The sequence below is a fragment of the Elephas maximus genome, chromosome 27, assembly GCF_024166365.1.
Source record: "Elephas maximus indicus isolate mEleMax1 chromosome 27, mEleMax1 primary haplotype, whole genome shotgun sequence".
Classification (NCBI taxonomy): domain Eukaryota; kingdom Metazoa; phylum Chordata; class Mammalia; order Proboscidea; family Elephantidae; genus Elephas; species Elephas maximus.
In genome coordinates, this window is record NC_064845.1 from 4,401,532 (window position 1) to 4,411,349 (window position 9,818).

At 42.2% G+C, this 9,818-nt stretch overlaps 1 pseudogene; it reads right to left on the reverse strand.

Annotated features, from left to right (window-relative positions):
• Positions 1-1,885: 1,885 nt before the first annotated feature.
• Positions 1,886-2,436, reverse strand: LOC126068408 (actin-related protein 2/3 complex subunit 3-like; annotated as a pseudogene).
• Between the last annotated feature and the right edge of the window lie 7,382 nt (positions 2,437-9,818).

The window sequence follows — 9,818 nt, forward strand, 5'->3', positions numbered from 1 at the left end:
AACATTGGAAGGGAATGCTGACGTCCAGTTGCCTACTACTTCACCATCAACTGTAACATAGAAAACGACTCAAATGTGTGCCTCAGCAAAAGTGCACATTTGATAAGTCATTATTAGTCCATTAGCCAAACTTCTACTACTCTTTCAGAAAGCAACCCCCACCAAAAAAAAAAAAAAATACAATGTTGGAAAGGAGCTATTAGATTAGGAACTTTCAGATTAGGTCAGAGTAGAACGGCCCATAGGGTTTCCAAGGAGTGGCTGGTGGATTTGAACTGCTGATGTTTTGGTTAGCAGCTGAGCTCTTACGTGGAAAATCTAAAGATGTTTCTTACCCTTTCTCATTGGGACAGTAGATTCTAAATCCTATTTCCAGAGAGAGAAGATGAAGCACAAAATACATAATGATTTGTTGAGGGCCCTCACTGATAGAAGTGACCTTAGAATCCAGTCTCAAAATGCCATTTTATGCCCACGCAATAACTTGCTTGATTTCATGTGATGCCTGGAATCACCATGACCGAGTGAAAGCTGACTATTTAACACTGTGTGAGCGTGCTGCCACCTTCCAGACTCCACTTGTTTAACCTGTGCCAGCCCTTCCCCGCTACTGAAGTCAGCCAGTACACCCAGTACTGAAGGGAGGAAAATGAACTTGTAATGAAACCTGTGAACCCCAGCAAGCACCGACAGTCTCTGGAGAGTATTTGAGAGAGAACTATGCATGCTTTAAATTGTTCCTCAGGATTTAATTATTGAAAATCACTTGAAAATCTTGTTTCAGGGATGCTATCTACTCACCAACGCATTTTTATGACTTCACACAAAAGCTATTCTCAGGAGCTGAGCAGAGACTTTGAATGAATCTATGTGGTGGATTCTTGGGGTGCATTCTATTTAACAAGCATTTATTAAGTATTATTCTTTTTCTGGCTTCAAATGAGGGGGGACCCAGAGCTCCAGAATGAGCTTCTACAGACTCAGAGTGGACTAGACGTCCAGATGGGTTCCAGGTGAATTGAATATGGGAAGGTTAGGAAAGGTGGATTCAAAGCCCACTATTACTAGTTTGTTTTAGTCAGAGGCTGTGTTAGTATTGGCATGAGCTCCTGAGCAATGAGCAGGAAAGAGCTGACAACACTCATGAACTTTTTCATAATCCAAGTTGATCAAACCCTCTCTCCCCACCATTAGGTTTCTGCTTTCCTGAAGTATCTGTTTCTGAAAAATAATTTACTGAATATGTTGTTTTCACTCAGTCACGTCCAATTCATTTAAAAAAAAAATACTTCAAATATGTTTTTGCGCCCACATGCCACCAAAATTGCTCTTAAAAGGTCAACAATTACGTCTATGCGCAAAATTCGATGGATTCTTCTTTCTCCCTTCCTTACTCCTTTTCTCTGCCCTGTTTAACAGAGCTGAGCACTGTCCCAGCCACACTGTAGCCTTCTTAAAACAGTCAACGCTCTTTTTGGCCACTCTTTCTCACTCAGCATAACAGATTCCTTTTTCTTTCCCTTTCTAAAGCCTGGCTTCTCTGCTTATGATTCCAGGCCTTCTTCTCTTTACCTTGGTGATTTCGCCCAATCCTGAGACTTTAAAAAGTCACCTTGTCTTGACAAGAACAAAAAGGATGTTTGTTTTGTTGTTGTTAGAAATGTCTTTATTATCACTTATTAAGTACCAGCTTAATGCTGCAAAAATAATTTTGAATTATCCTTCCATAACCTCCCCAAATTCTTGATAAAGAGCTTTTCAGGTAAAGACGTGCTTTCTTCTCTCTTCTCTATAAAACTTTATGAAACCAAGGCAAAGAACTGTGTACATCTTGCTGTGAAATGCTGCCCACGACTGTGGAGACTGTCTGCCCAGGTTCCCTTCACTATCCAGGTCCTGAAAGACTCTTGTTCATCAGCTATCTCTTCACAAAGCAAGTCCACCACTTGCTGGGTTTGCCATCCTGTGGGTCAAAAACTTTCTCACAGAGTCTCAGTCCTGTCTCTTGCCGTAGCTGCTGTCAGTAGACCCTCCTCACTTCATCTTCTTGTTTGTTTGCTGGTTTGGCATAAATGTCATTAAGTGGAAAACCAGGCTCTCCAGGAATGGGGAGGTTAGTGATTCCCAGTGTGTACGTTTCTTTCTTGCCTTGGTTTTTGGAATTGCGCTTCTGGAGTTTCTTTAGGCACTCAGAAATGTGGAGAGTTATATATGTCAAGGTCCTATCTACTTCATTCTTAATTTCATAGTTTTTGAAGAAGTCATTGCCTTGAAGTAATAGGTAGTCTCACCCACAATATCTGTATCTTTTGTCTCTCAAGGGGTGCGTCCTTTGATAAGTCCTTTGATAGGCGGGTCCTGCTGATAGGTAGCAGTACCATATTTCCAATGAGTTTGGTGTCCAGGGTCCATAAGAGAAGAAAGGTAGGCTGGCATCTTGGCAGCACCAGAGTTTGGACCCAGCTGGGTATTATTGGCTAGAACTGGACGCTTCTATTTTAAATCTGCCCTTTGTATGCCAGAATTATATATCAAACAGATACTTCATCTCTCCACTTGGACATCATACCTGTATTTCAAATTAACTAGTCCAAAACGGAAATCTTAATTTTCCTATTTTCTTCCCCATAGTTCTCTGTCTTGTCTTTCCCATCTAGTAAATGGCATCAACACACACCAGTTGCTTAAGTCTAAAACACAGCACCATCTTCCTTTACCCCCATCCCCAAACACCTGCATCAATCAATAGGTTATGTCAATTATACTCACAGAGCCATCTCCAACATACCAGATTCTCTCCATTGCTACTGCCAACACTAGTCCAGGACAGTCTCACGTTTGTTTGGTACGCTAAGTGTGAGGAGGGGTACTTTTTTTCTTCCTCACATGCAAGTCACTGTCATACTCGAGAGTCTTAAGCAAAACTTAGCTGCTGCTTCCAGCCCCCAGCCCCCTCCCCCTTTCCTTTAGCCCAACCTTTAGTGGACTTCTTTTTCCTTTGCTACCATTTTCCTATCAATACCTTCGGAGTCCCTGGGTGGCGCAAACACTTGACGTACTCAGCTGCTAATCAAAAGTCGCAGGTTTGAGTCCACCCGGGGTGCATCTAAAGAAAGGCCTGATGACCTGCTTCTGAACGATCACCCCCTGAAAACCCGATGGGGCCACCAGGAGGCAGAATCACGTGACGGCAACTGGTGTCGGTGCCCTCAGCCCGCCTGGGTCCCCAGAGGCTGCTGGCTGTCTTGTCGCCCTCCCACGGTCATGACTTCCCACGATGGCTCCCCTCGAGCTGGGCAAAACTCCATATCCCTGGCTTCCCCCACAGCTCCTTCCTCCATCCACACTTTGACCCCCACAACGCTGAGTCAACTCCTGTGTTAAGAAGGAGCCTAGCATTCTTCTGAAATAGTCCTTAATTTTAATAACTGTGAAACTTATGACCCAAAAAGCAAAGACACTCCCACAGAGGCATGCGGCTTATCCTGCCCTTTAATAGGCCTTTCGGGAATTCTGTCAAGAGACTGGATGAACGATTGTCTTTATATATAAGATATTTCAAGAAAATGTATGTGAGCTTTAGTAATGGATATATTGAGATAGAATTAGAGATACAAATTGGAGGGTAAGAATGGGAACGTACCGTTAGCATCATCTGATTCCACCTCCGTGGTTTAGAGATGAGGGCATTGAACCCCAGGGATTACCAGGCTTAGTGTGGAAACAGCGTAGGGCTAGACTCCTGATTTCCTGGTGTGGCTGCTCTTTCCAAAATGCCCAGTTGCCTCCATTGCAATTACATTTTATAAGATTAGTTTGCAGTACAATAGATTTAGCAAGTAAATATTTAATAATAATATTTATTGCTTACTTCAACACTCAAGGCATTGTCCTAAGCACCAAACCAAACCAACAAAACCCAGTGCCATCGAGTCGATTCCGACTCATAGCGACCCTATAGGACAGAGTAGAACTGCCCCATACAGTTTCCAAGGAGCGCCAGGAGGATTTGAACTGCCGACCCTTGGGTGAGCAGCGGTAGCACTTAACCACTATGCCACCAGGGTTTCCGTCCTAAGCACATTACACATACATTATTAACTCATTTAATTCTTATAAAAACAGAGAGATGGAAGTTAAAATTAGTATGTCTGTGTTATAGATAAGGAAATGGATGCTCAGAGAGATTTTTTAATTGCCCAGTGGCAGAGCACAGTGATAACATTGCTGGTCAAACTGGAATTATGAACTCAACCAATGAGGCAGAAGTCTCAAGTGATGCCATAAGCAGTTAATATTCATTTAACACTTGTTCTGTTTGGGGCGTTGCAAACCAACCTTTACGTGCCCCCGTGTAACCCAAAGGTTACCTGTAGACACACCAGTGTTGATGAGAAACTCGGAATTCCTGTGGTGTTTCTTGTGGAATCTTACATGTTGTTCACTATTCTCTAGGCAGACACCTCGTAAGCATTCCTTCGCCAGAGTCACATGAATCCAAGATGCTTTCTGGATGGCTTGTTACTGAGATTTGTGTGCAAAGGGGGTGAGAGAGTCACATTGCAGTACAACAGAAGCAGCTGGAATCAACTCGACAGCAACAAACAACAACAACACTGCGCAGTGCAGCGCGACATGCCATGTGTGCACACTGCGGCAAACAGGCAACAGCTGGTTCTTGGCCACTTTCTCAAGAAGACCTCCAGCTACTCCGTGACCGGGAGCCCCCAGAGGCCCCACCATCCTCACCTTCTCTACTCCTATTTGAAATATTCTTATTATTTTACAAATTCCTATTTCTTATGAAGAGCAATGTAATCTTCTTTATTTCACAGATTTTCTTTCTTACTCTGCCTTGAGGCTGCTATCATCACAGGTAAATGTCCCATCGTTGTGTTTTGCTAAACAAAAAGGTTACCTGCTCCAGATGAAATGACAACAGTCCCTTATGGGTAGAGGTTCCTGCCATCAGCTGTGGTTTTAAATAACAAGCTTCCCCCACATCCCCTTTGCTCTTCCCTCTGCTATTCTTGTAATAACCTTATAACCCAGAAATGATTGTCCACATTTTAGCATAGAAGAGATGCAAGTTTGGTAGGCTAAGTGACTTCTCCAGGGTTACCAACAAACAAACAAAAAACCCACCAAAACCCATCGCTGTTAAGTCCATTCTGACCAGAGCGACCCTGTTGGACAGTGTAGAACTGCCCCGTGGAGTTCCCACGGAGCACCTGGTGGATGCCAACTGCCACCTTTGGTCAGCAGCCGAGCTCTTAGCCACTGCACCACCAGGGTTTCTACCCATGGTTAGCCCCTCAGAAAATGGAGGAGCAGGGTATGATGTCAAGATTCTTCCCCCTCCAAGCCCCATGCTCTGGAAACTAGCCTTTTCCTCTCTGCTCCCTTTCCATTAGCAGTCCAAGACCCCGATTTCTGCGTTAACTGTCAGAAACCTGGACGCGTTTTCAGGCTTTATCCACGTCCTCCTCCGCTTCCCTGTAAATGCGTATCTAATCTTTTCCACAACTCATTTTTGTAATGAAATAATTTTATGGTAAATTTGTAAACTTAAAATGGTTACATTTAGTTCATGTCTCCAGAATCAGATTCTCTAAGACCTTTATGTTTTTTTAAGGTAGCAGTTAAAGATTCTTTAAAATTTTATTTGAACAAAGCTGACTGCTTGATTCAACTTTATACTTCTTACGATTTGTGTTTCAAATATTAGGTCAACAAAGAAATATGTTATTCTTAAAAAAATTTAAATAAATCATAAGGAAGTGGTTCATCCCTGCTCGCATCCAAACCTACTCCGCTCCCTAGAGTCATTTCTCTTGTCCACTTGATGTGTTGCCTTCGCGTCTCCCCGAGAGCTTTATAAACATGCATTTACATGCAGTCACACACCCCCGCCCCCCGACACACGGACAGTGACAAAGTTGTTTCGATTCTCCTGGAATCCAGATTTCTGGGTTCGTGGAATTGGGGTGAGCCACCCAGACCTTCCGCCCTTAGGTGTTCTCTTGAACCTTGAGCCTTTAAGGAACTCTTCCTAAAGCCACCTTCAAGTCAAACACTAGCACAAGCCTAGTAAGTCGCTCAGCAAAGACCATTTGCCTTAGGCATTGGGTTCTTTTGGAAAGTTATGTGATTGGATTTCTCTTTCCTCACTCTGCTCTGCTCTCTGTTCAAATGCTCACAGCTCTGGAAGGCCTCCCTGGGCCTACACCTTTCCATCATTCTTCATCTCCTAACTTCATTTTACTCTTCTTTACAGTATTTCCCATTGACGACGAGTTCCCGTTAACTACACACGTATCACTTATTCATTTGCATGTCTCCCCCATATGATGTCAGCTCTAAAAGGACATGAATCCTGTTTATCTTGTTCACCCTCATATTCCTGGACACTAGGATTGTGTCTGCACATTCACGAAGGAAGGATTGATGGAACGGTTCAGCCTCAGTCTTTATACTTGCTCCAGAGTACTGCACTGAGGGTCTATACCTTACTTTATTAACTTGTCTTTTTCAGTACGTTTATTCATTCATTCATTTTTTATGCTACCGTAGGCAATGCTGCAGTGAACATTCAGACGGCAGTCATATTTGGAGGGAAGGAGGGGACTGAGCTATTGAACAAGGCATGTGAAGGAGCTTCTAGGCTGGCTTGCGAAGTTCTGTTGTTTGATCTGGGTGGTGATGATAAGAGCATTTCCTTTATAATAATTCATTAAGATCTTCATTTGCTTTGTCTGGCTTTTTGTATTTGAGTTTTATTTTACAATAAAAAGGCAGAGAGAGAGATGGCTTCTGGAGTCAGATAGTTGGTGCTAGCCCCAAATTCAGACCCAGGGTTGTGGAGCATGGAAGAGGAGGTTAGCTCAGGGCACACTTGTCCTCAGTTTCTCTCTCCTCTGGAGCTTGGTCGCTGCCATCAATCTGTTTCTATCTCTTTAAAGGTACCATTCACCAAGTGGACCTCCACTTAGGATTCTCTCTATTTGATGGTTGAAACTGAAAGTCAAAGAATCTAGAATTTCTAAGCCTGGTTGCTCATTATGGCCAAGGAAAGCGCTTAACAAGATAAAGGGAATTTGAGCCAGAAAGGATCACTTCCACCCAAGTTCCAAATCGCCACAGAAGCAACCCCCAAGGGCCATTGCCGAGCATTCTCCATTCTGTCCGCCCTCGTCTAGTTTTCACTAATTTAAACAAAATGTTCACCCGTGACTGAGGTAATTCCACCTATATTTATTTATTTCTGTCCATTCCACTTAATTTGCTGATCCTTCCTTCCTTCCTTCCTCCTGGGTTCAGCCCTCCATCTGGGGAAAAAAATTATTCTCCTCTGGGTTCCTATCTCTCAAACCTCCCAGCTTAAAAATTCCAGTGCTAAGTGAAAGAGCTGTTTATTTTATGGAGAAGGAAACATATATTGATGAACTCTGAGCACACGCCCATTAAGCCCTTTCCATTGGAATATTTAGGCAAATTATTTTACACCTAAAGTTAAACAGTGTGAGGGTATCTGTTTCTGGAAGATAAATCTGGTTTTCTTTTTAATCTAACCAAGCAGGGAAAAACCAAACCAAAACAAACCCATTGCTGTCCAGTTGATTCCGACTCAGCAACCCTATAGGACAGAGTAGAACTGCCCCGGAGGGTTACCAAGGAGCGGCTGATAGATTGGAACTGCCAATCTTTTGATTAGCAGCCAAACTCTTAACCACTGCACCCCAGGGCTCCAAAATCAGGGGAAAGGACCTAAGAATTCTGAATAAAGGCAATGAAATACCTTCGCATAGATGGGAACGCTTACCCACAAAAAGAACAAAATTTATTGACTGTGGTATAAATTCAATCAGCTTCTTAGCAGAGTTTTTGTACTTAGGCCACAGTTACAATATGATGACACCAAAATGTAGTTAGTTGTGCTGTTTTGGGGAAGGCACTTTTTCCTCACTTGAAATGAGTAGCTTGATCTCTAAGATTCCAACTCTCTTTATAATTTTTAAATAAATACCCACTTTGTGGAGCTGTTTAAGACATGGTTTGAAAGGCATAGATTTTTTTTTTTTTTTGAAAGTTTGGGGGAACATCTCTTGACATAGACTTATAATTTTGTAGGACTGTTTTCAAGCCAGTGAAAGGACACTACCCAAGCCCAACTTCATGCCCTAGTTTCAAAGATTAAGTCTGTTATTACTTTTAGAGGAAGAGAGCTGTTGGAACTAACCACTTCTTTTCAGTGTTTTTAAGTGGATAAAAAATGTAATTGAGCTTCTTGATGTTATTGTTATTTATTGATTTATATCCCATCCTTGACAAGATTAAAAGAACGTTTCCCCTCCTAGGCTTGATGATTGTTGTCCCAGCAGTAGCTCTTCACAAAGGTTTAGGATGTATGGCCTTGCCTTCTGTTTTTAATGTGAGAATCCACTATCATTCACTGGACTGGGCTTAGGGGAAGCTGAAATTCAGAATCCAGGCATACACTCCAAAGTGAAGTAGTTCCCCGAGTTGCCATTTATGTGATGGGTAGTCTGCTGAGGATTTAAATTAAGAAAGGACTTTACTGCTAGTGTAATTGACTCCTGTTATAGAAAATAATTTCCCTTTCAAAGCAAATCCGCTATGTACGTACATTATAGATCTGTTTTCTTTTTTTAGACTTTGAGCTACTCAAGGGCAAGGCTTATGACTTACTTATGTCTGTGTCTTCAAAAAAGCGTAGTGCCTGACATACCACCTGTACCTCACAAATGATTTCTGAACTGCCTGGTCATGGATTCTCTATTGATATGGAATCAGGTTGATGTACAATAAACACATGACTTGGTGAACCTTCACATTGAATTCATTCATTCATTCAACATGTATCTGAATTCTTTACATGTGCTACATACAGTTAAGCAAAAATAATAAATAATAAAAAGATTAAAAACAAACAAATCCACTGGCATTGAGTCAATTTTGACCCATAATGATCTCACAGGGTTTCTGAGGCTGTAAATCTCTATGGAAGCAGACTGCCACATCTTTCTCCCGAGGAGCCACTGGTGGTTTCGAACCACCAACCTTTCAGTTAACAGTCAATCGTTTTAACCACTGCACCCCCAAGGCTCCTTAAAATATAATATAAACATAAATAAAATGTAACACGGTGTTACATGGACTCAAACATACCAACCACCATGAAGATGGTGCAGGACTAGGCATGTCATACATGAAGCCGCCATGAGTTAGAGCCTACTCTTGGCAACTAGCAACAGTAACAACTTAATGTTAAGAACAAAAGATATAAACAGATAATTAGAATAAAGTGACTTAAAATGAAAAATGCCTGAGAGAGGAGCCAGCATTGAGATAACAATGTTGAGTGTATGCTACTGGAAGAAAGCACGCATTTTTAACAGCGACAGTGAACTACAAAGGTACGAGTTTCAGAGGCCTGTACTGGAGACCCAGGCAGACAGCCTTCCAGGTGGATTGCTGGAGAGAGATGAGGATTGGAGATGGAGTTTGAAAGCCTACTTTCTCAGAGATGCCACTTGAAGTCATGATCTTGCCAAGTGAGAGGGTAATGAGAGGAGAATGGAAGTCTTTGAAGAATACTCAGGGGAACGAAGAAAAATCAGACAGGGAACTGGAGGAGAATGGGAAGAGCAGGGTACAAGAGAAGTCAAAATAGAATTTTCAAGAAGGGAGTGGTCCATGGTGTGAAATACTGAAGACTGTGAAATACTGAAGACAAGTGTGAACAGAAGTCATTGGACTTGGTGATGATAGTAATAAAAACAAACAAAAAAACCTGT